Here is a 27685-nt window from a genome sequence, read left to right as displayed (position 1 = left end):
GCAGGGACATAGGAGGGGCAGCTACAATGAGAAAAGCACAGGACTGAGACTCTGAAGACCTGGAGTTTGGTCTGAGCTTTCAAAAAACTACCTTTAAAAAGAATTAGATCAGGTTATTATAGTATATAACATACCACACCCCTCGGTGCCCCATTTTCCTATATTTACGGGTGTAAAATGTAGAAGTACACCAAATGACACAGGTCGTGTGCATGGGTTTAATTCCTGACCCTTACAATTACTAGCTGTGTGATTTTGGGCAAATTATGTAACCTAAGTTTTCTCATTGGGACAATGAGGAGTAGTGTAATAATAACACCTACCTATGAGGTTGTTTTATCAGTTGTGCATCTGGCACATAGTGAGCCCTCAATAAATGTGTGTTCTGATTTTTATTATCATCTCCATTATAAAGTTCTGCATTTAAATATTAATTCCTTGACACTTTTGGTGAGAAGAATATCATTAATGGATACATTTGTGCTTTAATTCTAGGCAGTGTAGCATAGTGGTAGAGCATGAACTTGGAACAAGAACATAAAAATTTTAGTCTATATCTGCCACTCTCTAGCTGTGTGATCTTGGGCAAGTTACTAGCCTTTCTAAGCCTCACTCTGGTCATCTGCAAAATGAAGGTAATGATAACATCTACCTCGTAGGTTTGTTATGAAGATTCAATGAGATAATGCATGTAGAATGCTTTGAGGAGTGCCAGGCACATATTAATGATTTCACAAGTATTTGTTATTGTCCTACTTGTTATTACCATTGTTTTAATTTTTAGATTATAACCTGTTGGGAATGGGGTACTCCATAGAGAAGTAACTGCGTTTCTATGTCAATGACTTTGTTTAGACCACAGAGCAGTCCCAAGAGAGACAGTCCTGTATGTAGGCAGGTTACACTTGGTGTGTCCCGGAGGCCAGTGAAGCCGGGCACTGAGGCGAGCCTCTGAAATGTGTCCTCTGAATCAAATGGGATGTCTTTCTCTTCCAGATTCTGTGTGGGAGGCTTATACATTTGGTTTGGTAATGAGTTTGCTTTTTGAGCCAAAGAAGAGAAGAGAATAAAAGAAGGGAGAAGGCGTGAGAGGCAATCATAGAAACCTGGAAGCTTAGATCCTCCAAAATGAAAAAGGAGCCTGCATTTTTGCAGAAAAAAGAAACAACTCACAATCTCAAAGCTCATTATGATTTCACGTTGCGATAGCACAAAATGACAGTGATGTGACTGCGGAAGCCTGTTTTAACCATAAGCAGGATAAAGGGGTGGGGATGGAGTGTATTAGCAGGCGCGGAAAGATAACCTCCTCGCTGACAGGCTGTGCATACAGTAGGGTGCGGATGTACTGTTGAAGCTACTAAATCTCTCCAAAGTGCCGTTTCCCTTTTTATGGCAAATGATTGAAAAATCTTTGCTGTGGTTTTACTTCAACAAAATTCTTGGAACCTTTTAAGACATGTGCTCTCTGTAGTTAGAAGAATACCAACTCATCGCTGTCACCCGAGAGGAAGTAGTGATGAATTCAGAGGGCTCATTGCTTTGCATAGCTCAAAAAAGTAAAGTATGAAATCATCTAATGTTTTCCCGAAAAAATAAAATTATCTTTGTGTTAGAGTGTTGTAGAAGATTTAAAAAATAGAAGCCCAGAAGTCCCTTCTATTCCCACTGACGGAAAGTGTCAGTTCCTTTGCTTCCCCGCGTGTCTGTGGTTACAACGATTATCACTATTATCATCTTCCTTTGACTTTGTCATCTGGGAAGTGCAAAGTATCCTCAGGATTCTATGGGAGACAAAAGGCTAAATGGAAGAGCTAGATATTGGTGTTTGTCTAGATTAATTGCATAATTTGGAAACTTGGTACTTTGATCCCCAGGTATTAGAGGAAGTCAATAATTATTTAACTTAAACCTTTTGATACACATCATCCTAAAAGGAGTTTTGAAGAATTTCAGTGGATCAGAAGAATTTTTTAAATTTTTTTGTGTTCCTTTAAAAGACAATTGAATTAACTCACTAAAGTATACTTCAAAATGATAGCAAGGGGCAGCTGCACAATTGCAAAGCTGCGATGCAGCTCAGTAAATGTCATTAAGTCAGTCACGTTTGTTGAATGCAAATGAGGGTAGGTAGCCCCCTGTATAGAAAAATGCGAAAGAAAGAAAACACTCTTTTTTCTTTTCCCCCCTCAAGGTGCTCACTCTGTCTTTTGTCGTCACTACTTTATTTGTGCAATAAAGCAGAGGGTGGTATGGATCAGGTGCCCAGGGTCAGTGCCCCTTGCTGCGTCTTTATGACCTGGGGCAAGTCCCTTAAATCCTTGTAGGTTTAAGTTTCTTTATGGGAAAAATGAGAGGGTTAGAAAAGATATTTTCTACTGTCCCTTTCATCTCTAAAAGTGTATGGTTCGAGTGAATGCAAATTAACACGGTATGAACAAACTGCTTTATTCACTTATTCAGCAACACTGAGAGCAGCCGAGGAGCTAAGTACTGTAATGGGGATGTGGATGTAAAAGACAGGAACATTTGGTCCTGCTTCCAAGAGGCTCCCAAAGAAAGAGGCAAGACTGACCAATAAGAAAATCCAAAGCACTGTGCTCAGTGTGACACCCTCACCCCCACTTCAGACTAAATCAATGGGAAGGCAGGGCTAGGCCTAGGATTGAGTGAGGCAGCCATCCAGGCCGTAGTGGTGACGTATTTGATAGACCCCAAAACATAAGCAAAATTTCATCAGGTGGAGAAGAGGGGAGGATGCTGCTTGCTGAAGGAGTAGCACTGACAAGTTACACATCTTGTGCTTGACAGGTCACCTCAAATGTGGATATATCAGTAGTGAAAAGTAAGGGCGACAGGAGAAATTGTTTGAGACTTGATTGTGAAGAGCCTTCAAAGTCACGCTAAGAATTACTGGCTTTATCCCAGGGCATTGGGCAACCGTGAAGAATAGGAGACATGACCAGAAAGTTCACTCAGGTGGCACTGTGGAGTCTGAATAGAGGGAGGGTGGAGGGGAGAGGAAGCTCTTTGAGTACTTTGACGGTCCCTGGGAGCAATGATGAGAGCCTTGTCTAGGGCTGTGATGGTGGGAAAAGGGAGAAAGGAACACAGTTGAGAGATGGATCAAGAAACTGAATCAGTAGAATCTATTTATTCATTCACTCAACAAATTTTCCTTCATGCCCACTATGTGTCATTCAGTGTAAACCACGAAGTACTGCTGACAGGCTGATGGGGGAGCGGTCAAAGTGGAATGGAGTAAAGTGGTACTAGTTTGGGAGGGCTTCCTGGAAGAGGTGAGGTCTGACCCAGGTTTTCAAAGGGAAAAAAAGAGATGTGGATTTGTAGAAAGAGGCAGAGGAACATTTTACTGCCAGGCCAAGGGCTTGTGAGAAGGCAAGAATGAGGAGATGACCAGCAGGTAGGCTTGACCAGCAAAGAGAGTTTTTTTGTTAATATGGAAAAAGATGGAGATATAGGAGGCATTTGGGTAAGAAGACTGAGAAGAAACATCTAAATTTGATGTGCTAAGCTAAGAAAATTGCTGTAGGTTTTTAGAAGGAGATGAATTACATGGTATAATAGAAAAATTTATAAAATTAATGTTCACAGATGTGGGTTATTCTATTAACTACCTTAGTCAACATTCAAATGACCAAATATCTCCATAGCTCATACTGTATTTGTATAGTTAGGATGGGAGCAAAAAAGGCATTTAGATGGAAACCCAGCTAAGAGACAACTATAGTCGTCAATTTGAAAATGTGTGTGAAGAGCAAACCGTGGACCAGCCATTATATAGACACTGGGAACAAGAGGAATAAGAAATGACGGAAATGAACTTCCCAGCCTGCTGGGCATGTGGAGGCAAGGATATCGTCTAGGAAAAGCTGGATCCAGTAAGTTCTCACTTAACATTGTCGAAAGGTTCTGTGACTTTAAGTGAAAAGACATATAACAAAACCAATATGACCATAGAACAATTGATATAAACACAAGTTGAGTTCCTACGGCATCTCATCCATGTTATGACAAAATGACCTCGCATGAAGCAATGTTATCTGAGGGCCTGCTGTACTTGCCTTTACTTTCTTCCCTCCCATCTCACTCCATTTTACCTCTGGATGTGACCTTGCTGATGGTGGGTTTAACTAGAGAACCAAAAGGATGACGAGTCTCCAGAAATATTTCCTATCAATGGCATGGGTTAGGTGCATACATACTTGAATAGCAATGCAAGTCTCAGATATGAAAGGATTCGGCTTGGGTAGCATCATGACACCCAGCCTTGCAGGTGCTTTGGGCACCAAGGGAAACTGCTAAGAACAGCTTCGCCTGCTTCTGCTTTGGGTGTCTGCCCTGCTGCTTCTGGTGTTCTTGGCCAAATAAATCAGGCATATAACTTTATAGATTAACTGGATGTGGTTTCTCCCTGCCAATTTAAACCTACCTGAATGCCTCATCAGTCTTTGCCTTCAATGGATTTACAGTTTAACAGGAAGATAGACATATAAACAAATAAATTACAATGTGACAAGCGGTCTAGACTGGCAGGGTGGTGCGAGGGACCTGAAATAAAACAAGGCACTCTGATGAATTTGGCTGCATCCTAATTTTAGGGTCCCACCAATTGATCTTCTTTCTGTTTCCTCCTTGTGCTGAGTCCTGACAAGTGGAGGTGCCCTGATTGCCCAGGACAGAATGTTCTTCCATGGACTGGGCAGGCACTTGAGACAAAGGAAATGTGATTCTCCTTGGCCCCTACAGAAGTAACCCTGGCCTTTGCTGCCTGCAGTTACCCTGTGCCCTCTCATCTTTCTCCGTCCTGGCCCTTCCCAGGCGGCTGATCTGAGGGAAGCTGATTGATGAAAATAACCTTTCTTCGTCTTCTGTAGATGTTCACTCAGAAATGAAGCATCAAGCTGGAGAGGCTGCAGACCTGGGCTCTGTCATTATTTAGATACGAAAATTAAGGCAAGCCATTTATCTTTCTGGGTGTAATTCGCTCATCAGTTAAAAGGGGACTATATATCTTTTTTACTCAAAATGCTAATACGAGGATGAAATACTGTTTGAGAAGACATTTTTGCAAAATAGGGAATCACTAAATACAATGCCATTTAATTATCAATCTTTCTATAGTTTTTTTTCTCGCCTCCAGTATCTACTATCCGTTTTCAGTTTAATCAGCTGCCTTAAAGCATTCTCCTTAAATTGTTTCAATTTCAGTCAAACAGCTGATTGGCAACCGTAACTCACATTCTTGCTGAGGGATACCTGAAGTCAGCTTTCACTCCCAACCAGGTATCCAAAGCTAGATTTATATTTCTTTTTAAAAAAAGGGAAATGAAAGCCTCAATAAAAAGGTTGTCTGGCAACCAGATAAAAGAAGGAATCTCTTTCAGGCTTTCCAAGAAGATAGAATGGGAGTCTTGAAATATAAATTAGTTTTTAATGGTGTCTTGGAAAGGTGTTATTCTCAACCATCTGCCTCTCTTACCCGTGTGCCTGAATATGATCTATGCAAGCAATTAAATCATTGTGTGCCTTTAAATTGCATAAAAGTAGAAATATTTTAGGAGATGGAAGGGACCTCCATCTCCTAAATCTCCCTCAGAGATTTCCTGATTTATCCATCTATTTTCTTAAGCAAGGAAATGGGATTTAGAACAGGTGAAAGATTTCCCCTTGATGTCCAGCTTTTCAGCGCTGAGCCAAGATCAAACCCATGGTTCTTAACTCCCAGCCCAGGGTCCACACCACTAGGCCAGAGGTGAGAGATAAGCACAAAAAACTACACTTAAGGTGGACAATGATATTCTAAATATAGTACCATTGGTGGAAAGGGTGGCAGAGGCAGTCAAAAGTGGGTCATCACTTTTTGCCCACACTAGCATTTGGGCTGGAGAGCATAAATGACACTTCTGATGTTTACCTTGGAGGTAAAATTTCTGCTGTGTTGAATTCGAATTGTGCCTATTTCACACAGAGAAGGGGAGCTTGGTTTGTTTCCTTTCTCCTACTCAGGATTGTTCCAGTTATTATGATCTTTCTGTTTTGCTTTAGGCCCTTCCTCATGGTTTGCCCCTGTGGAAAGTTGGTAGCTTTCCTAGAGTATCAGGTTGTGGAGAATAAGAGCTCCTAGCAGGAGCGAGAGCATCCTTTTTGGTCAAATCCCATTGTTGTTAACACAAATAAACCTCACTTGAGTTATATATGCCAGTGCCTGGGGTTTAGGAATAGTTGTTTCACATGATCTCATCGTGATGAAACATTTTCCCCCCATCTTTCTCATAGAAATTAGTTTATGATAAACCCAGAAGGAGTGGAGTCCACCTGTGAAGCAAGGGCCTGCCCCTGCCTCTACCTCTGCCTCTCTGTTCCACACGTGGGTGACATCGTACATGGCTCTCCGTCCTTTGTAGTGTAGGACACTCCTGCCTCCTAGGGCCTCTTGTCTGGTGGACTCAATGGCCAGGAGGGTCTTCCCTGGAGCCTTGAAGTTCTTGCCTCGGCAGCGGACTTTCAGGGTATTATTTATAGCTACCATGTTTCCCCGAAAATAAAACCTAGCCGGACCATCAACTCTAATCCGTCCTTTGGAGCAAAAATTAATATAAACCCCTGGTATTATATTACATTGTACCTGGTCTTATATTATAAGACGGGTCTTATATTAATTTTTGCTCCAGAAGATGCATTAGAGCTGATTGTCCGGCTAGGTCTTATTTTCAGGGAAACACAATAGTTAACAAGTTCTAGGTAGAGTGGGGCAGTGACTCCCAGGCTGGTGGAATTGAAGTGTTAAGAAGTTCTATGTATGGGGACTTCTGGCACATGCAATTAGAGTCCTGAAGCTGGAAGGGGTGTGAGGATTATCTAATCAATGGAGATGGGCTTGGGTGTGAGAACACTGGGGTCTGGCAGCAGGATAGCAGGGGAGGCAAAGACTTGACAGAGGTGAACATGTTTGTTCATGGAGATCTAGCAATGCAGACTGGGGAAGAGAGCAGGAGAAAAGAGGGGGGTTCTCTGTGGCCCCGAGAGGGGAGGTAACTTGGCTATGAACTACCCTGGGTAGTTCTCTTTCCTATGCCGCGAATCAGGCATATTTGCTTTCCAGAGCAACTCGTTTGAGGAGGTGAGGAGAACTAATCTTCATTAAATGAGTCAGAGTGAAGCCAGATGTTTGCAGCTGGAGTTGGGCTGTGTGACTCCTGCCCCCTGCTGCTGCCAATTTGTGCCTGGGTTGACCATCTGACCTTCTGACCACAAAGCAAAGCAGTGAAACATTCCTTCCGTATGCCTAGTGACTGTTGGTGGTTGGAAATTCTAATTATTCTTGTCATCTGCCCTCTGAGTCCTGGACCACTTGAGCACTAGGCATAGGAGCCCAGAAGGGCTCAGTGCACCTGCCTTGTTTCAATCCCAGGAGAACGTGGCTTGGACACCGGAGAGAATGGACTTCATAGTCTTCCCCGTCTGAATTAAATGTATGACCCCATTACAGCCTGGGCAGCTAGATTCCACAGGGATAAAGACACACTTTTAAGGCATAGAAAAGTCTGGAGTGTGGAGACTCCTGAGGCCGTTAGACAGGCTGGATCCAAAAGGAACCAATAAGAGCTAGTCATGTGCTCAGAACACTTCCCTCTATTGGCAGATGGGGCATGAGGGAATGCAGAAAATGGGAAACAGGGAACAAGATCTAATTTTAAGAGCTGGTGCAGGAATAGGAGGAGATAGTAGCTCCTCTACACCCATCCTCTGCTTCTTGTGAAATCTGCTTTTCTCTGTACCTTCAACCACAGTTCCCACTTGCTGCGTCCCAAAGGTTGTCTTCTGCTTACGTTGTGTTTCCCCTCAACCCTTGCAGTGCTGCACACAGTAGGTTTCTCAGCAAACCCATGTTCAGATCTTGGTTTACATCTTGGTGAAATAGGGACAGTCCATTTCAGCAAGTGGTTGTCCTAGGCTGGGTCTTCCCTGAGACAAGGATTTGGATGCCAGGAGTTTACTTGGAATGAGATGCCAGGAAACACCAGTAGAGGAATAGGGAAGTGAGACAGAGAAGGGAGGCAGCCCATAAAGGGGTGTTTTCAAGCATGCACTCAGGCGACTGGAGTTTGTGACCCCCGGGGAACTATACAGCCAGTGTACAAGGATGGCTCAACTTCTCCCAGTCTGAGCGAAGGAGCTGGGTGCAAATTTCCCACGTTCCGTCAGTCATCCTTTGAGGCTGCTTTTCTAGCACTTCCAGCCTGCGATGCACATGATACGCAATTTGTGCTTTTTGGAATAAACCCAATATAGCAGTTAGGTGTGACCACCTACCAACTCACTGTGGTTTGCCTCTGCATTTTTTTGTTGCTTTTGTCACAAGAGGTTTTCTAAGCACCCCCTCTCAGGCAGAATGTACTGCAGCAGTCTTCGACAGTTCAACCACTTGTGCTGACAACTTCCTCCAAGGAGCCGTCACCTCTTTTTTATATATATGAGAAAACAACAGCTGCGAACAAAGCTCTATAACTAACTCCCTAACTGGATGATGTCTTATAGAAACTGTCAAGAGGGAATGGTGGGTACTCCTTCAGAAGCCTCAGAAAATGCCTGCTGCTGCCGAGTTGCTGACCTCATTTCAGGTATTGACTAGTTGAGAGTGAACTTGCTTCTGATAAGTTTTTCTGTCTCTGATTTGGGGTAGATCCTACCTGCTTTCTACTTGACCATTCAAAATGCTGGCAGGGACACTGGGACCGGCCCTTGGAGCTGGTGCCTGGAGCCTACCTCCTGAGGCCACTTTCTGGCTCTTCCTGGGATGAACAGGAAAGTGAATCATGAGAAGGATCCTAGGAAGGCGGCTGCATGTCAAATGGAGCCAACACCTGAACTTCCTGGCTTCTGTCCTGCTTCCTGCTCTTAGTCACTTACACTCCGCCCAGACACCCTGGGAGGCCCCCTTGGCTGGCCTGACGTTTCTCCTCTGGTACCTCTGAGTGTGGGACCCACCACGTGGTAACTTACCCTGCTGCCTACTAAGGCTGATTCTCTGGTAGTCTTGGTGGCAGATGGGGTCTTCTCTGGAGCCTTGAGGGTCTCGCCTCTACAGAGGCAAGACAATGGATTTTAAGGAGATTATTTGCAAATTCTGCTAAAGTTAAAGACAACTTTGTGTGAAAATGTTTCCCAGGTTACAGGTCAAGTGTCTTCAAGGAGAGACCCCTCCATTAGTTTTTCTATTTCTTTTTTTTTTTTTTTTTCTGATTGGTTCATTTATTCTTTTCTTTAGATTCCACATAAAAGTGAGATCGTATGCTATGTGTCTTTCTCTGTCTGACTTATTTCACTTAGCATAATGTTCTCTATGTCCATCCATATTGTTACAAATAGTTTTCCTATTTCTTGATGCAAATGAAAGTGTTGGGGGTTCAGATTTCAGTCTACATAATTCAGGTTTGCAGAAGTAGAACTTTATTTCTCTTTAAACTTAACACTTGTTATGGGTTGAATTTTGCCCCTCAAAAAAGATATGTTGGAGTTCTAAGTCCCAGTACCTCAGAATATGACCTTATTTGGAGATAGAGTCTTTACAGATATAATCAACTTAAAATGAGTTCATTAGGGTGGGTGCTAATCCAGTATGACTGGTGTCCTTACAACAAAGGGAAATTTGGACACGGACATGCACACAGGGAGAACACCATGTGAAGATAAAGGCAGAGACTGGGGCGATGCTTCTACAACCCAAGGAACACCAAAGACTGCGGACAAAGCACCAGATGCTGGTGGGGAGGCATGAACAGTGTCTCTCTCTTGGCCCTCAAAAGGAAGTTCCCATGTTGATGGCTTGATCTTGGTTTTCTGGCCTCCAGAACTGAGAAATAGAGAACTGTGAGAGAGTAAGTTTCTGTTGTTTAAACCACCCAGTTTGTTGTGCTTTGTTATGGCACTTCTAGCAAACTAATACAACTCTCAATTATTTTTTTCAATGATGGTGATAAATTTGATTTTGCCAATATAAAGCATTTTGGAGTCTTCAGTTGAACTGCTTCTTTTGAAGAAATACTCAGGCAATTCAGATTTTTCTCTCCCTTCCTGCCCTTCTCTCCAGGCTGTGGCCCTAGACACAGATATCTGTCTTCTCCCGATTCTGCTGATATGTCTGTTTCTCTGTTGTGTTGGTTCTAAAAGTTCTGTGTTTGTTGCAGAGTCCACTCCACATACCATTCCTGATATCAGGTCAGTGTATCCAACCAGTTTTCTTGGCTTCAACACCCTCATCTTAACTTAGGCTGAGCCAGGTCTGCCAGCTCATTCACAGCCTCGTCTACACCTGTCTTGAGTGATGTAGGTTCAGGGTAGGCTCAAACAGGGGTGGGGGAACCTTCCAGATATTGTCCGGAGCCTGCCTTTGAGGCTATGAGCTACTAGGGTTAGAGACGTGGTGGTCCCAGGACATACCTCTGCCATCCCAGACCTATCCTAGCCCCACTTTATCTTTGATCTGGCTGCCCATGTGACAAGCGACCTCCTGTGAGGCTAAGGTGTGTGAGCTCCCTGGCATCACTGTAGCAACTGGAAACTGGAAACATTTTGAAAACTCATCAGTGGGAGAATAAAGGAGTATCCGTATTGTGGAATACTATGCAGCTGTTAGGAAGTATGAGGGACCGCCAGCCATGAAAAGATCAAAATGTGTTCCGTGTAGAACAATGCATATGATCTAATTCCATTTTTGTATAAACAAAACTACATATGTGTATATGGATGCAAATGCACAGAAAATCCTGGATGGACACCTGTCTAAGTGTTAACAGTATTACCAACAGGAGATATATGGATTGGGAGAGGGGGGCACGTATGTGAAAAGGGATGTTCATCTTTTCCTCAAAAGCTTTTTGTATTATATCAAATATTAACAGGACTGTATAAATAAATTATGATATTTTGACAGGTGAAAAATAAACCAAGCCCTCCCTGCCAAACAGCATGAATCATACCAAGAATAGCCTGCCTATTCCTTTTCTCAGGGCCTTAAAAATAACCTGTTCACTCTCTTTATTAAGTCCCCAAAGGATCAGGCGTACCCTGTTGGCTTTAACTGAATCCTCTCTTTCACTCAGATGTTGTTAGCGTAAAACTTTAATGAATAAATAAAGGACCAGAAAATACAGCTCCCACGTGCCCTCCAGACCACGGCCCATGTTGTCACACAGGCCTTTGGCAATCCAAAAGAAATAAAGCGGAATCAAGTAACAAGGGGAAATCAATATCTTATTCATGTTAAACCTGGCCTAATGCCCTCCATTATGTGACTCACCACACAGAGAATCGATCCGTTTCTCTTCTGGTAGAACATGGGGGCTCTAAAATTTTCACATGTATCTATTAATTTTGGAGACAAGAACTTCCTAGCACTATGTCCTCTCTCTATAAAACTGGTGGATTAATGGCAGAGTTTCAGAGCCCCTCATGTTTGACTCAGCTCCAGTCTTGCCTACTACGTAAACATTCTTGGAGGAACAGTCCTTAGGTCAGGACAAAGATAATCATGGTCATTAATAACCGTCACTCATTACACAGTTCTTCTTCCCCTGAGCTCTTCTAACCTACTGTTTATAAATGCTCTTTAATGCGCCCAGTGCACTGGCCCCCTACCCGAGGCAGACACACACTCGGAAGGAGGGTAATTGCTGCTGTCATTATGAGCCCTGGCCTGTGCAAACAGAGTTCTGGGAGCACTTTGCTCACCTCTGGAGCAGAGGGTTAATGGTCACTGGGCACGACTGCTTGGGACAGGGAGCGGTGGAATCTAATTACTGGCTCTTGTGGGTGGACCCATGTGTGTGTCTTTATGAACACGATGATCTTGAAGTCATCTCCAAGTCTGCATGCTAACTGCCTTCTGGAAGCTATTGTCATTTTGAAGGCCCTAAGGAAATTACATCTTTATTATGAGTCTAAGATGTCCCCTATTAACTCTCTCTTTTGCCCTTACCTGATTCTTATTGCTCTGAAATCTTCTTGGTCCAGCTGCAACTAAATTACCTCCTCATTTTGTTCAAGAGAACCTAGATGATTTCTGTTTGTGTAATCACTGTCCCCAATGTGGATCCTGTCCTCGTTTGTTCCCTGCCTTCCGTCCTCAGCAGCCCCCTCCCCAGCTGGTAGATTCCTCATGGGTATAAGTGCATAATTCTCTCTTTCCAAACAAGTTGGAACAGATTTTCTGTTTTCTACTTTTCGAAGACGTGACTGACACCTTAAAAGGAAGATTCTTACACCTTTGTTTTCTCATCTTTGAGTAGGTGACTGAATCATTAGAATCAGAAAGAACAAGCAGGATTGATGGTGAACATTGTAACTATATTTGGAACTTGAAGGAGTATTTGCAACCTATTGTTAATATGATTTTTTTCTGATTTGTGTATGTGTGTTTCAGTAATGTATACCTATATCTATTTTGCCTGTGGGTCAATTCTTTATACCCTGGAACCCCTGGAGAGCAGCGTTGATCTGTTAACATGAAGGTGAATATTCTGCACATAGACACATCCCCTTATTATGAATCTTTCAATGGTAGACATTTTTTTCTATAAAGGCAGGAGCTAAAACATAAACGCATGTTACCGGGTAAATAATTATGGAATTATTCTTCTTAAACCAAATAAATGCCCAAACAAATCAACTGCCTAAAGTGAAGTGAGAACTTCTCAAGCTGTGCCTGGGAATATTAATAAGTGGAAGAGACGCCTCTGCCCACAGCTTCTCATGTCAGTGTCCCCCAACCCTGCAGGTGGCAAAGACCAGAAGCATTGGCGATCCTTTACCAGGTTCAAGCCTGCCATCTCGTGGCTACTCAGAAGAATTAGCTAACGTTTTGTAAAACAATTTTCTTTTTCCATTACAGTTGACATTCAATATTATATTAGTTTCAGGTGTACAGTATAGTGGTTAGACATTTATATAATTTACGAAGTGATCCCCTTGATAAGTCTAGTACGCATGTGGTACCATACATAGTTATTACAATATTAGTGACTATGTTCCATATGCTGTACTATATAGTTGAAGAATGGCAACTGTTGGAATATATCCAAGGGGTTACTTGGCATGCGCAGAAGTGCCATTTGAATTTGGGCTGTGGTTACCCTGTAGAGGGTACCAAGAACTCTAAAACTTGAAAATGACCACTGGGCATCTTTGATACTTTGCCTTTAGGAAGCAAGTGAGAAAGTGGATGCTGGAAAGGGAACTCATTGCTCTGTCAGGTTCCCCCTCTGGAATCTGTAATGCTGAAAAGTGGGACCATCTGGGATGCCAGTGACTGCAGCCGCCTCTAGTCCTAGACAAATGGGTAATTTCTTAAAGTGCCCTTCTGATGAACAGAAAAACTCCAGGCTTGTTAGCTAAAGTGTCATTTGTGAGTGCACCTGGAAGGATCGTAGCAGGTGGTGCAGTAGTGCACCCAATTCAAGAGGCTTATCCATCCACTGGGTGTTCAGCAAATGAAAAGTAATGATGCCTACTGGCGGTTGGGGGATATTCCTTCAATCCGGACAAGTGGGGTGAAAAAACATGAGAGCATCTTCAAGCTGCTCCCTGTGGCTTATGCTTTTTTAAGGTTAGACGACATCTGGAGGGCTTTGCTTTTTAAAAACTATTAGTTGGATTTCAGTGATTTTTCACATCTTGCTCCTGCTTTCTACCGATTCTAGGAATTGGAAAATGACAGGGGAAGATTGTTGCTATGGTAAATGCAATCTATCTAGAGGTCAGAGCATGGGAAAAAGAAGGTGAAACTGGGCTTATCGAGACCCCAAGGTCACAGAGAAACAAGAGCAAGGTTGAGGGGGCTGAGTAATTTACACATGTTCAGATACAGCTGCATAATTCTTTTCCTTTTTCCCATCTGTGAGTTGAAAATGAAGAGAATGATCAAATTTGACAACTGGTTTCTTTCCAAGGATGTTAATGTGGTGGGAGAACCTCTAAGGATGTTTGTGTAACAGGATATCTATCTATCTGTCTGTCTGTCTGTCTATCTATCGATTTATCTGTGTGCTTAAAGAGGTGCACCATCAGATAAATTTGAGGGTTTCCCTCCCCCCTGCTTTTTTTTTCTTTAGTGCCTTCTGATTCAGTCTAGTTGGGAACAGAAAATCACCTTGAAGTAAATGTTCTTTGTTTTACAAAGAATGCTTGAGTAGTCTCCCTTGTTTGTGTAAATGCCAGACTAGTGAGCCTCTGGTCCCAAGAGAAGGGAATAACAAGACATCCTCTGCTTTGAGTGGTTTAGAAAAGGTTGTATCTCCTGGGAGGGATTGGTGGTGCAGAGCCGCAGGTCGGAGGGCTAGGTGTTGACTGCAGTTGTGTGGTCAAGTAAGATGAAAATTAATTAAACACCCTTGGATTTACTTGCTCACTCCCCATTTTCAAAACACTCGTCTTACCTTGACTTTTGTGCCCTGACACTCCTGCTTCTTTCCCTGCTTCACTGGCTATTTTTGCTTTCCCTCCTTTGCAAGATCATGTTCCTCTATCTGTTGGCCTTCCTCAAAGGTTTGGTCCTAAGGACATACCATTTTCAAAAAGGTAAAATCAAGACTCTAACACAAATATAAAAGGAACACATCAAAGATTTCATGTAACTCATTAATTAATAAAGAAACCAATAAGGCGTTAAATCAGGTCCAAGGAAAATCTGAAGAAATATATACTCAGGAATGCTGAAATGAATTTGCTAATAGATGTAAAATGGTTAATATCCTATAGAACAATAAAATGTAATTTTGGGGGCATCTTTTCTACAGGGTAAAAATGAAATGTATCTCTGTTGGGACAAAATTCATTCACGGTGCTATGGACAATAATCATTTGCATTACCATTAGTTTTCTACAAATTAACTTCTACCCCTCGAGAATTATAAAATAGCCTGGCCAATAAGAAGACTATCAAAGGTGCACAGCTTTGTAGAACCAGATAACCCCTGGAGGGTCCGCTGGACAATGCCCAGAACTCAGTAACCTCTATTGCCCATTTCCAAGGTTTAAATAATTCTCCTTGACAGTCCTGAGCTCTCTAATTATTCTCTGCTCTCTCTGAGCAATTTCACTTAAGCCATCGTTTCAATTACCTCCAATAATAGCTGACTTTCAAGTTTATAGCTTTGGTCTGATTCTCTTAGCTCCAAACCTGACAACTCCTGTTAACGTGATTTTGAGACGATAACTTGCCCAAGGCCACTTAGCTTGTTAGAAGAAGAGCTGAGATTTGAACTTGGGATTATCTGATTTCAGGACTGGAGCTAATAGCCTGCAATATTAACAGGAGGTGGTTTTGAAGGTGTCCAAACTTAGGGGGTTAGACCATATGTGGTAGACTCCTCATTCTGTCATAAAGGGGGAGGGTCTTCTCTAGGGAGAAGGCTAGAGACATGGACCTCACCATTATTCTGGCTGAGTTACAGATAAAAGCTCATGATGCTGGCTAGCCATGGTGAGTGTTGCTGCTCTCTGTTAATGAAGTGGGAGCAGGTGATACCCCTTTTTTATTGCTGGGATTTCAGATACTTGGGGGTTCCGGTGTTGTGCCCTTGGTCTGGCTACCTCTTACTGTTTTCTATATGAGAACAGAGACCTCCAGTCTCTGTTGTGGGTTAGAGTCCAGGGTGAGATTGGGGGGCGTTGGGTGTTTTCCATGTGATGCTTCCCAGCATTTCTGAGGATGTTTTGCATCTTCTGCCTCTGCCCCACTGATCAAGATTTCTGCTGGCCTCTCCCATTAACTCCTCCCTTATTCAGTGTCCACACTTCCCTTTGGGAAGAGTGAAGTCTCAAGCCCATCAGGTCCTGACTGGTCTCAAGGTTAGCAGCAAATTTTGAACTATGCCGGTACTTATTTCTCCCTCTGTGGTCTCTTTTTCTTTCCGGTCTGGTTTCCTAGCCCCAAGCCCAGAGACTGTTCAGTTAGTTGATGATCAGATGGAGACAAATGACACAGAGGTGAGGATAGCTGACCGTGGTAACCCTCGCTCAACTTCTTCGGAAAAAGTGAATTTCTGCCTGGTGGGAGGTAGTTGGGAAATATTCTTAAGCAGGAGGAACCCTGTTTCTAGTGAAATCTAACCACTTGCCAGGTTCTTCATTCTTTTCTCTGCCAGAGAGCCATCATTTATGCAATCCCTGTGTTGGCAAAGATCATCCCAACAGAGGCTTTATTTACTTTATTGAGAGGGCGAGTGGAGGAGGGGTCAGGTTGCTTGGGCTTAGTGTTGACACAGAAACCAGGGAAAATGCATTTTGCTAAATTGGCATTCCCTAACTTGTAAACACTCTTAACACAAGTGTTCAGGAAAATAAGTTCTAGTGAAAAGAGGGTCACAAACTGGGGTGTTGAGGGATGGAACTGGGAAGAACACTTATCTTTCCTGAATTTGCTCGAGTTACCAAGCATGTCACAAAAATGGGCTCTGCCACAGTGTCATGAAGGTAGGTACCTATGCAGTCTGCAGCATCCTTGAGTCTGTCACAAGTCCCAGCACATGTCCCCGAATGGCGTGGGGGAAGGGCATCCTTGCTTAGGTAATTCCCAGACTTGTGCCCCCATCCACTGTACTGGGGCGACTCCTAGCTGGGACGGGCTCTCAGGCCCCAAATATACTCTCATCTTGCTCTTTCTGAGAACATTCCTGGTCTTAAGAGATGGAAGGCTTTTTCTGCAGCCGGGGAATCCTACCCACACCTCCTCTGAACTCTTGCCACTCTGAAAAGAAAAAAAAACAAACCTGCCCACAACATTTATTTTGGAAGTCTCTCTTCTCTTTCTTTTTCAATAAGAACTGTCTAAAATAATTTTCTAGCTTAGATGAACTTGCTATTTGGTGCAATACTTCAAAACCACCTTTAATTCTCTTGTATTAAAAAAATAAATAAAAGAATACTCCTTTTTAGAGTCTTTCTCTAGGAATGAGGTGATTTCTTTCCCTGTCAACTGTTATCCCTCTCTTGTCAGGGTCACTTTCTTGTATTTAGTGAAAAGGAGGCTTTAAATATATTATTAAATTGAGGTATAACTCATATAATTCATGCTTTTAATGTTGTATAATTCAGTGGTTCTTTTTTTTCTTTTTAGCATATTCACAAAGTTGTGTGACTGTCACTACAATTTAATTCCAGAACATTTTCATCATTCCAAAAAGAAATTTCATACCCATTACCAGTCACTCTTCATTATTCCCTCTCCCCAGCCCCTGGCAACTACCATGTTTCCCTGAAAATAAAACTAGGTCTTATACTAATTTTTGCTCCAAAAGACGCATTAGTGCTTATGTTCAGGGGATGTCATCCCGAAAAATCATGCTAGTGCTTATTTTCTGGTTAGGTCTTATTTTCAGGGAAACATGGTACCATTCTGCTTTCCATTTCTATGGGTTTTCCTCTTCTGGACATTTCATGTAAATGGAATGACACAATATGTGGCCTTTTGTGTCTGGCTTCTTTAACTCAGCGTGTTTTCAAGGTTCATCCATATTGTAGCATGTGTCTGTACTTCATTCCTTCTCACTGATGAATAATATTCCACTGTTTGGATATACCACATTTTGTTTATCCATTCATTAGCTGGTGGACATAGAATTGTTTCTACTTTTTTGGCTAAAATCAGTAATGCTGTTATGAACATTTATGTACGAGATTTTGTGTAGACATATGTTTTCAGTTCTCTTGGATATACATCTAGGCATGAATTGCAAGATCATATTGTATCTTTGTGTTTACTTCTTGAGGAACTGTCAAACTGTTTTCCAAAGTGGCTGCACCATTTTACATTCCCACCAACAATATATGAGTGTTCCAATTTCTCCGCATCCTCCCCAGCACTTGTTATTGTCTATCTTTTATTATAGCTATTGTAGGTGTAAATCTTATCACTGTGGTTTTGATTTTCATTTCCTTAATGACTAATGGTATTAGTCATCTTTTCATGTGTTTGTTAGTTTGTTAGTGTATCTTCTTTGGGGAAATGTCAAAATTCTTTGACCATTTTTCAATTGGTTCAGCTTTTGATTGCTGAGTTATAAGAGTTCCTTATATATTCTTTATAGAAGTCCCTTGTCAGATACATGATTTGCAAAAATTTTCTCCCTTTTCATGTTTTTTTAATCACTTTTTTGATACTATCCTTTGAAGCAAAATGTTTTTAATTTTCATGAAATCCAATTTATCTATTTTTTTCTTTTGTTGCTTGTTCTTTTGGTGTCATGCCTTACCCCAAATCATGAATATTTATGCCAATGTTTTCTTCAAAGTATGTTATAGCTTTGGCTATTACATTTGGGTCTTTGATCCATTTTGAGTTAATTTTTGTGTATGGTGTAACATAGGATCCAAATTCATTCTTTTGCATGACCTAGTACCATTTGTTGAAAAGATTAGTCTTCTCCATTGAATTTCCTACCCTATTAGAAAACAATTGACCATAGTTATGTAAGTTTATTTCTAGTGTCTCAATTCTATATTTTACTTTCTGTAGGTCTGTCCTTATTTCAGTAGTACACTATCTTGACTACTGTAACTTTGTAGTAAGTTTTAAAACCAGGAAGTACTAGTTCCCTCCAACTTTGTTATTTGCAAAATGTTTTGCTATTGTGGGTACCTGACATTTTCTATATCAATTTTAGGATCAGTTTGTCAATTTCTGTGAAAAAAGCAGCAGGAATTTTTTACAGGGATTGCATTGAATCTGCAGATCAATTTGGGGCTGTCATCTGAACATATTGTCTTCTGATGCATACACAGAGGATGTCTTTCCATTTAAGTCTTCTTTAATTTTTTTCAATGCTGATGTATTTTTTTTTTTTTTTTTTTTTTTAGTATGGAGGTCTTGTACTTTTGTGGTTAAATTTACTCCTAAGTATTTTGTTTTAATGTTATCGTAAATGGAATTGTTTCCTTAATTTCATTTTTGGATTGTCCATTGCTAGTGTATAGAAATACAATTGATTTTCATATATGGATCTTATATTTTTCAACTTTGCAGAAAATCCTCTATTAGTTCTGATAGTTTAATTGTGGATTCCTTAGGATTTTCTATGTATAAGATTATGTCATCTATGAATAGAGATAGATGTACTTGGTCCTTTCCAATCTGGATCATGCCTTTTATTAGGAGGCTGTTTTTAAAATCAGTCTTGCTCACACAACACCCTATCCCCCATTACTACTTCTGTCCCCTCTTGAGCTGTTGCCCTCACCAGGATCACTCAGCATAGCAAACGTCTTTAAACTTGGTATCAGACATCACAGTCCTAAAGACAATTGACCATCTCCCCGCAGGAAATTTCCCCCTGGCCAATTTTCTTTTTGTATGGCCGCAATGCATGGACATCTCCTTGGGCCTCCTCTCTCTAAGTTGTCCTCATACCGCTTCCATTTCAATCATCTCAAGCCCCTTATCATCTCTCTTTGAGATGCCCTCAAAATTTTCATCACTTTATTATGCAGAGGAGTTCAACTCTCATTGTTTCATACACTCCTGTCCATCTATGCTCAGGAGCCTTTTACAATAACAGCAGAAAAATTTAAAAAATAAACCAAAACCAAGTCCAAAATAAAAACCTGCCATGAAGATGCATCAAAGTATTTTCCTAAACTAAAGGATTACCTTCCCTAGAGAGAATTTTGCTTTTCCCTTAGAAGTCAGAAGTAGCTGCCAACAGTTTTGCTAAAAGATAATACCTTTCTTCTCCCATTACAGAGGAGTTAGAACCACCTTTTTCTTTTTTGAGAGGCTCTTGTCTGATAAGAGAATCATTTTCTAGGAAATCAGAATATCCCGATTGCTAGGCCTGCCACTGGGAGTCTGAAGGTGCCAGCACCCACCCACCTTTCCTCCAAGCGGAGCAGGCTGTGCTGGGGAGTGTGTGAGTCAGCACAGCATCACTCAGATCCTCTGCGTGTTCTGCGATGGGGAAGGCAGGAGTGTCCCATGTGGGAGAAGTGTCTGCTCTCAGGTCATGGGCAGAGACAAAAAAGCTGCAATTGACAGAGTAGTTTAGGGTTTTGACTCTGAAGACAGACTCCTTGGGTTCAAATCCCAGCTCTGCTACTTAACACACGTGTGACTTTGGGCAGATTGCTAAAGCTTTGCCGTAATCCTACTTATGTTCTCTTAATTCTGTTTATGTTCTCTTATGCATACCTAAGATTTTTTTACCTGTAAAATGAGGATAATGCCAGCATCTTCCCATAGGATCATTATGAAGACTTAAGAGTTAATATATGTGAAACTCTTAGCACAGTTCTTGGCCTATAACTAAGAAAGTGTTAAAACAAACAACAATCACAGTGACAATAATACCCTGAATTGTTTGAGGTCTTCCTTGCCAGATTGTGAGTTTCTGGGTAGGGAGAGACTGTGTCTTATGTGTGGAATTTTGCATCTCAGCACCAGAGCCTGGAACATAGTAAAGACCTTCATCAGATGTCTATGACTTGAAAGGATGAATAAACTTTTTTGATCCACTCAGAGGGTGATTTCTTATCAGGCTGCTGATCAAAAGGAGATGTTGTCAAGTGCCTTTGTGAGCATCCGTGGGGAACTGTTCTCAAAGTCACCGGGGAGTGTGTGGATGAAACGTTACAGAGAGTTAAATTTCAGAAGTTAAGATACTGTAATTTAGAAAGAACAATTCAGAAAGAAGACAAGGAAAACATTCAGCAATGTAAGAGTAAAGGTCTTTATTTGTGGAGAAGAAGATTCTGTAACAGGCAGATTAAAAAAACAACAACTAACAAACCCAGTAGAACAGAGATTGGCAAACTTTTTCTGTGAAGGGCCAGATGGAAAATATTTTAAGCTTTGTGGGCCATGCAGTCTCTGTTGCATCTACTCAACTCTGCCATTGTAGAGAGACACAGACAGATACAATACGTAAACAAAAGGGCATGGCTGTGTCCCAATAAAACTTTATTTACAAAAACATGAGGTGGGCTGGATTGGCCTTCCAGCTGTAGTTTGTTGACTACGGAGCTTGAACAATGTCAGGAATGAATAAAGGCATATCAGTGGGACTGTGACAGCTGGAGGAGCAACTTGCACAGAATCCTTTATGAGAGAAGAGAGCAGATACCGCAATATCTTGGGGAATCCTTCTGCCACATACGTAGCTCCAGGGAGTGCTCAATATAACTACTTCAATCTTAATGTGGCAAATATGGAGAAGAGTGAACAAAAAACCATGCAATGCCATAACTTTTTTGATAAGAAAGGACACTTTAACTGAGTTGAAACTCACTTATATTAAAAATAGAGAGGACAGATAATCCAAAAGACAGACTCCTTAAATTATTTTTATTTATCTGAAGAATAGATTTTTATACCTGTGTGAGAGAGCAAACCTATAATTTGGGAATTCACAGAATTTTAAACACAATAATGAAAGCAAACCCAGAAAACATGCTCTTTAGACTGCCACTTCAGCCCCGGGCCTCCTTCTGCAGGCTGTTGAGATGCTTCAACCTCGACCTTAGGCAGTCATGGGACTTACTCAAGATGAAAATGGTTCATGGGCTGCCTAGAAATGCAGCCTCTCCTGGACCTCATGCCTATTCAGGAGTACATTACCTGTAAACCAACCTGGAAACCATTTTTTTGTTGTTGTTGTTCCGGAACAAAGTTGACTTTCTGCTGTATATTTACCTAGGAAAGAATGGAGAAAGAGGGAATAGATGATGATATAGAGGCAAGCAAGCTCTTACCTCCTCAGAACTTGATTCCAGGGAATGGTCCTATGGCACTTCAAATAAAGTAGCTGAAGATATTTGGTTTTAGCTCTAATAGTCAGTTCTGCTATGTTAATTTCCTAACCATTAGATCCTTCATTGTGGTTGCTAAGTTTGGTGCGTCACAGAAGAAATATACCTTCAGCCTGTTGTATAATTATCTCAGGAATTATAAAGGCAATAAATGCATGATTGCTTTTTTTATTAATACATTAAAGCAGGATGCATAATTGGCACTTTAATGATCTAGTGGCAGCAAATTAGACAATAATGTGATTTCAAAATGACAATTACTTTTGGCAATTAATTGGCATCACCTTTCAGTAGCCCTTCTTAATACATTGCTGGGGACTCTCATTGCCAATGAGGAACAGGATTATTCTAATTTTGGATGGGAGCTATGGGGAAGAGTTAATTACTTAACAAAACAAGTGGTTGATTTTTATATTCTGGATCAGTGGGTCTTTGGGGTTTAATAACAGCAGTAACACACTATACCTTTTTCCCTGAAAGATGCCCAAGTGATATGTAAACTTTTTGTAATGCAATTACCACCCATAAATCACTTCATTTCTGAAATATGGTGGCTTCTGGTGGGATGAGATTGCTTTTTATAATCTCATTAGTTTAAGAAGGAAAGAAGAAAAATCTTGCCTCTAATAGAAAGGCAAGTAAGGATGGAAGGTGATTTCATTACACGTTACATGCAAACTGGCTGAGAAAGAAAAAATAATGTCATCATACACAGACCTATGTTTGCAAAGCACTTTACGTACACAGGTAGGTTTAATTCTCACAGCTCTGTGCTTTGGTAGCAGTGGGTTTATGTGAATTGTTCTAGAAAATGTCCCAAAGTATAAATCTTAATGGGGCATTTGACCTGTTTTTAATAGATTAAAAAATGTTAATAAGCAATGTACCAAAATATTCTTACACTGTTTTGATTAAATAATTATAATGATTGACAGGTAAACATGTTAAAATTGGTAATTACACATTACCCTATCTGTTGGTGATTTGAAGCTATATGAATTTCACTACACATCTCCTGTTCTTTCCCGAAAATGAATAATAAGATTAAGCATCTCTCAATAATGACAGCAGATACTATATTGACTAATTTTTAATTGCTCAGCGCTATCTTTGATTTTTTGTAATACAACTTAGAGTCTCTAAACAGTTCTTTCTGCATTTTAATATATATCACCAGGAACTATATCATAAGGCAACTGAATACTGGTAGACTGAGAGCTGAAATTGAGGCCACCGAACGGAACTCTCAAATCTTTATTTGAAAGGCCATTTTGCATGACTGGACAGATGGTTAAGTGACCGCCACTAGATACAAACCTAGAGATACCCATATCTGGAATTCTGGTTCCAACTACCTAGAGTCAATGCATAAAATCAGTTTTCTGTGTTTTAAAATTCTTGGTTAAAGGATGAATATTTATGACTCTGGAGATATAGGCAGCATTCATTCCTTTATTCGTTTGCACATCCTGCAATTATTTATTAAATGCCTATGATGTTCCAGGCACTGTGCAAACTACTGGGCAAGCAGAAGCAAACAAAGCAGCTATGGGCTTTGCCATAGGGCAGAAAGAAGAAGACAGTCCTGTATCATTCTGCTTCTAAGCAAACTGTAATCCAGATGGAGCTGGTGGGTTTCTTTCTGTCTTTTTCTCTTCCTTTCTATGTCTTCCCTTTCCTTTTCTTTTCCTCCCATCTTCTTCCAATTCTTCCTTCCTTTCTATCTCTCATCTATGGGGTTCCAACAGTTATTCTCAATTTAATACAGATTTGATGTCACTCTGTTTATTAGATAATGTTAATTTGAGAATGTGAGATAACAAAGTCCTGGGGAACACTTATGTTTCTATCTAGCTCACATTCGTTTTTGGACGGGTCTTAGGTTTCTTGACAGTATTTAGCATCCCCAGTAGGAATGATAATATTTAAGAATTCATTTTGCTAGTTCCCATTCTCCTTTTTTTCATTTATTTTTAACAAAGGAGGAATAGAAAGAAAGGCCAATATCTATTCCACTGAATAACTACCATCTATTGAACTCCTGTTTATGCCAGGTACTTTCTGTAGATCATCGCTAATTTCTCACAGGAAACCTTTGAGGCAGCATTGTTAACCTCTTTCTACAGATGAAGAAATGGAAGCTGAGTGAAGTTTGATAACTTGCCTAGGATCACACAAGTTGTATGTGAAAGACCTGGGGTTTGAATTCACAGCCATGAGAGTACAAAGCTCTTGTTGCCCTCAGCAGTTCCCACTGCTTCTAAGCCTTTGCGTTCAAGTACCCTTGGGTCCACAGCTTGATATTGATTTGAACTCTTCTTGTTTTCTTCAAGTAAGACTATAGATAGCAGATACATCTTTTCTACCCTTATTTACAAGACTGAGTTAACTACTTTTTTGTATTAATTATCAGCTGGTGATTTTGATTTTGGTTTAATCCTACAAAGAGCTGTAGTTGTGGACTGGTTCCATTTATGGCACAAAATCTCATCATGTCTTTCAACCAATGAAGAAAAAAAAATTCCTTCTCTTTCTGGGATAGTAAGGAAGTTGATCCCATAATTAAAATCTGTTAGGAAATTATGAAGTATATCGAAGAGTGTAAAAAGCAGACCTGATTGGCAGGGCTGAGGCGTTGTACCAGGTTAAAGCCATTTTGGAAAAGGAAGAAAGGCGTAAAGAACTTCAACGACTTCAGGGTCAGGATACATTGATGACACCTGATGTGAATGAATGGACTGAATAATTCTCACAGGAATACTTCATGAAGAAAAAGAAGAAAAAAGATAAGCATTCAAAAAAAGTAATGAAAGAGAAGGAAAAAAAAGAGCAAGAAACAGAAATATGACAAAACAAAACAAAAACCAAAGAGTCAGCTGATAATTCATCAAGCTCTGAAGATGAGTGGGTTGCTGCTGTTCCATCCCAGGCTCCTGGTAAGGCAAAGACCTGGAAAGTGAAAGGTGAAAAGTCAGAAAAAGAAGACAACCAAGTTATTTGGAAGGATGCATGAATGACTGTTGATTTCATGTCTGTTAAAACTGTAAAATCATCGTCACTCAAAGCTGAAAAGGAAACTATAAAGAAAATACAGCAAGAGCCAAATCAAGCACTTGAAGAGTCCAAACTATTGGAAAGAGAATTGATTCTGTACTGGAAGGATGGTGGGACAGGTCTTCCATCAGAAGACTGTAATGTGTCATTTGTTACTAAAGTTTCAGTAGTAGAAGATGGTGGATTAAGCTGGCTAAAGAAGTATTATCAAAGAATGAAGGAACAAGCTGAGAAACAAAATAGAAATTTTGAAGACACTATAGCTGAAAGATATGAATCAATGGAAATATTTCAGTCAAAATTAAAAGAAGCTGAAAAACTGCATCCACAAAAGAAGACTGTAGAAGAGAACATTGGCGGAAACCAACATATTCAGGTAAAGTACAAAGTAGTCAAGATAGTAGAAAATCAGACTTAGTAAAATATAATAAAAGTCAAAGGAATAGATATAGTTCAACAGATATTATAAACAATAAAGATAAGTTTAGGGTTAATGAAAAAGATAATAGATCTGGGTCTTTAGAAACATACAGAAGAGACTCCAATCCAAGGCAAAATCAAAAGTTTTCTTCTCTTGGAAATTTGAGACCTGAATTCTTAAGACCCTCTGATGATGAAGAACTGCCATTTCAGTCTGAAGGCAGATGTTTTGAATCATCTAGTTCATCTACACCACTGGTTACTCAGGATTCTGTGCATTGTGGTTTTCAAAAATCCACAGAGAACAGTGAAGAAAGTTTATCATCATGGAGTCAATCTGATGAAAGAGAAGGAGAGAGGAAACATTCAAATCAAAAGCCATTAGAAACCAGTTGCAGTGTTGACTATCAACACATTTCAGAAGACACAAGAGAAAAATCACAGGATGAAAGCTTGAGAGATGACTCTTTGAAAAAAGAACATCTACAGGGCACAAAGTCATTTGCTGGAAGTAGTTCAGAGGGTGAGTCCATCCATATTCTGAGTGTTGATGAGAAGAACAAGTTGGGGGCCAAGATTATCAAGGCAGAGATGATGGGAAATATGGAGTTAGCTGAACAACTTAAGGAAGGCCCAACTTGAAAAGGCAAATAAATTCAAAGAAACTATACCACAGATATCATCAAAAAACTCTGGGGTAGAGAATGGAGACTAGCAATAAGTGATTCTTGTCAGAACAGATCAGTCTGGAAGAGTATGGCCTGTGAACACACCAGGAAAACCTCTGGAATCTAAAGGAGGAAGAAGGAAGAGACAGATGGCTTCAGCCCATGAGGAAAAAGAAAGGATTCAATACTTTCATGATGAGGATGATCTAAGCCTAAATGATTTAGTCAAGAATGAAAAGATGGGAACAGCCGAAAATCAAAACAAACTTTTTATGAGAATGGCATCTAAGTTTATGGGAAAAACAGATGGGGACTATTATACTCTGGATGACATGTTTGTCTCCAAAGCAGCTGAGAGAGAACATTTTGGCGAAGAGGAAAGAACCAAAGGAAAAAAGCTAAGGCTGAACACCAGAGTCTTGCTGCACAAACAGAAAAGTGTCTGTATAGTTTTGACAGTTCTCAATTTCCCAAACACCTTCTTGTTACAATAGGTGTTAAGGTTTATTTATGTTTACCCAAGTTTCAATCTCTTACTGAGGGGCACTGCCTGATAGTCCCTTTGCAGTACCATAGAGCAGCTACCTTATTAGATGAAGACATCTCTGAGGAAATTCAGATGTTTATAGAATCATTGGTAAAGATGTTTGAAGATAAAGGATTGGACTGCATTTTTTTTTTTTTTTAGAAACTAATATGAGCATGAAGAAACAGCTTCTGAATGTATTCCTTTCTCGAAGGAAGTGGGTGGTATGGCTCCCATCTATTTTAAGAAAGCCATAATGGAATCTGATGGAGAGTAGTCTATGAGCAGGAAATTGAGTGATCTCTCTTCAAAAGATATCAGAAAGTCTGTACCAAAAGGCTTTCCTTCTCTGTGGATTTTGGCCTCCAAGGAAGGTTTGCCCATGTTATTGAAGATCAACACAAATGCCCTCATTACTTTGGAAAGGAAATCATTGGTGATGTGCTGGCTATAGAACCAAGACTTTGGAGGAAAGGGATTCAAGAAAGCTTTGATGATCAGAGGAAGAAAGCAGTGCAGTTTGCACAGTGGTGGAAACCATTTGACTTTACCAGAAGTAAAAAAAAATGTTGAGTCATACCTTTCATTTTTTATTTCCTCTTCAGAATCCTTTTAATTTTATTTCCTTTGCATCTAACTAAACAACTGACCCTCAGGTCATAGGGAAGGAAAGCCATGCTCTGGGTCTCGGAGAGCTGTGCCTCATTGGATTGTGGCATTTCCTTCCCCTTATGCTCCTGTGGACTTCATTGTAGAAAGCTGGGAGTAAGACCAGATATATTGGGTGACCTACTCACGTTCCTGTTCTGTACCTGCATCTTGGTGTTCTGAACTATTCAGTGAGTATATAGAAAGATTTTTCTGAAGGATATGTAGGATGTATATCAGGTCATTGGTTCAGAGGGATGTGGTTCAGAGGGGAGTGAATCAGCTTAACTCTATCGACTGGTTTCTTTGTCATTTTTTAAATTAAGAATTGGCATAGTCAGCAATAACTGAAATGTCTTTTCATAGCATTTTATAGAAGAGCTCTTAATTTTCTACCATGACATATATATCACTGCTATTCTTTTTACTGATGGAAAAAGAATGTCCTAAAAGTAATAAAGAATTAAATGAAGTATACAAAAAAAGTATATCAGGAATATGGGGTTTCTATAGGTTCTATTTTCACATAGCATAAGCAGTCACCTTTTGC

General features: G+C 40.5%; 1 pseudogene; it reads left to right on the top strand.

Moving 5' to 3' along the window:
- Positions 1-15891: 15891 nt before the first annotated feature.
- Positions 15892-27060, top strand: LOC109448215 (pre-mRNA splicing factor CWF19L2 pseudogene; annotated as a pseudogene).
- Positions 27061-27685: the final 625 nt, after the last annotated feature.

Source organism: Rhinolophus sinicus, chromosome 3, assembly GCF_057876585.1.
Source record: "Rhinolophus sinicus isolate RSI-liver-muscle chromosome 3, RSI-T2T, whole genome shotgun sequence".
NCBI lineage: Eukaryota > Metazoa > Chordata > Mammalia > Chiroptera > Rhinolophidae > Rhinolophus > Rhinolophus sinicus.
This window is presented reverse-complemented; position numbering and strand designations above follow the sequence as displayed.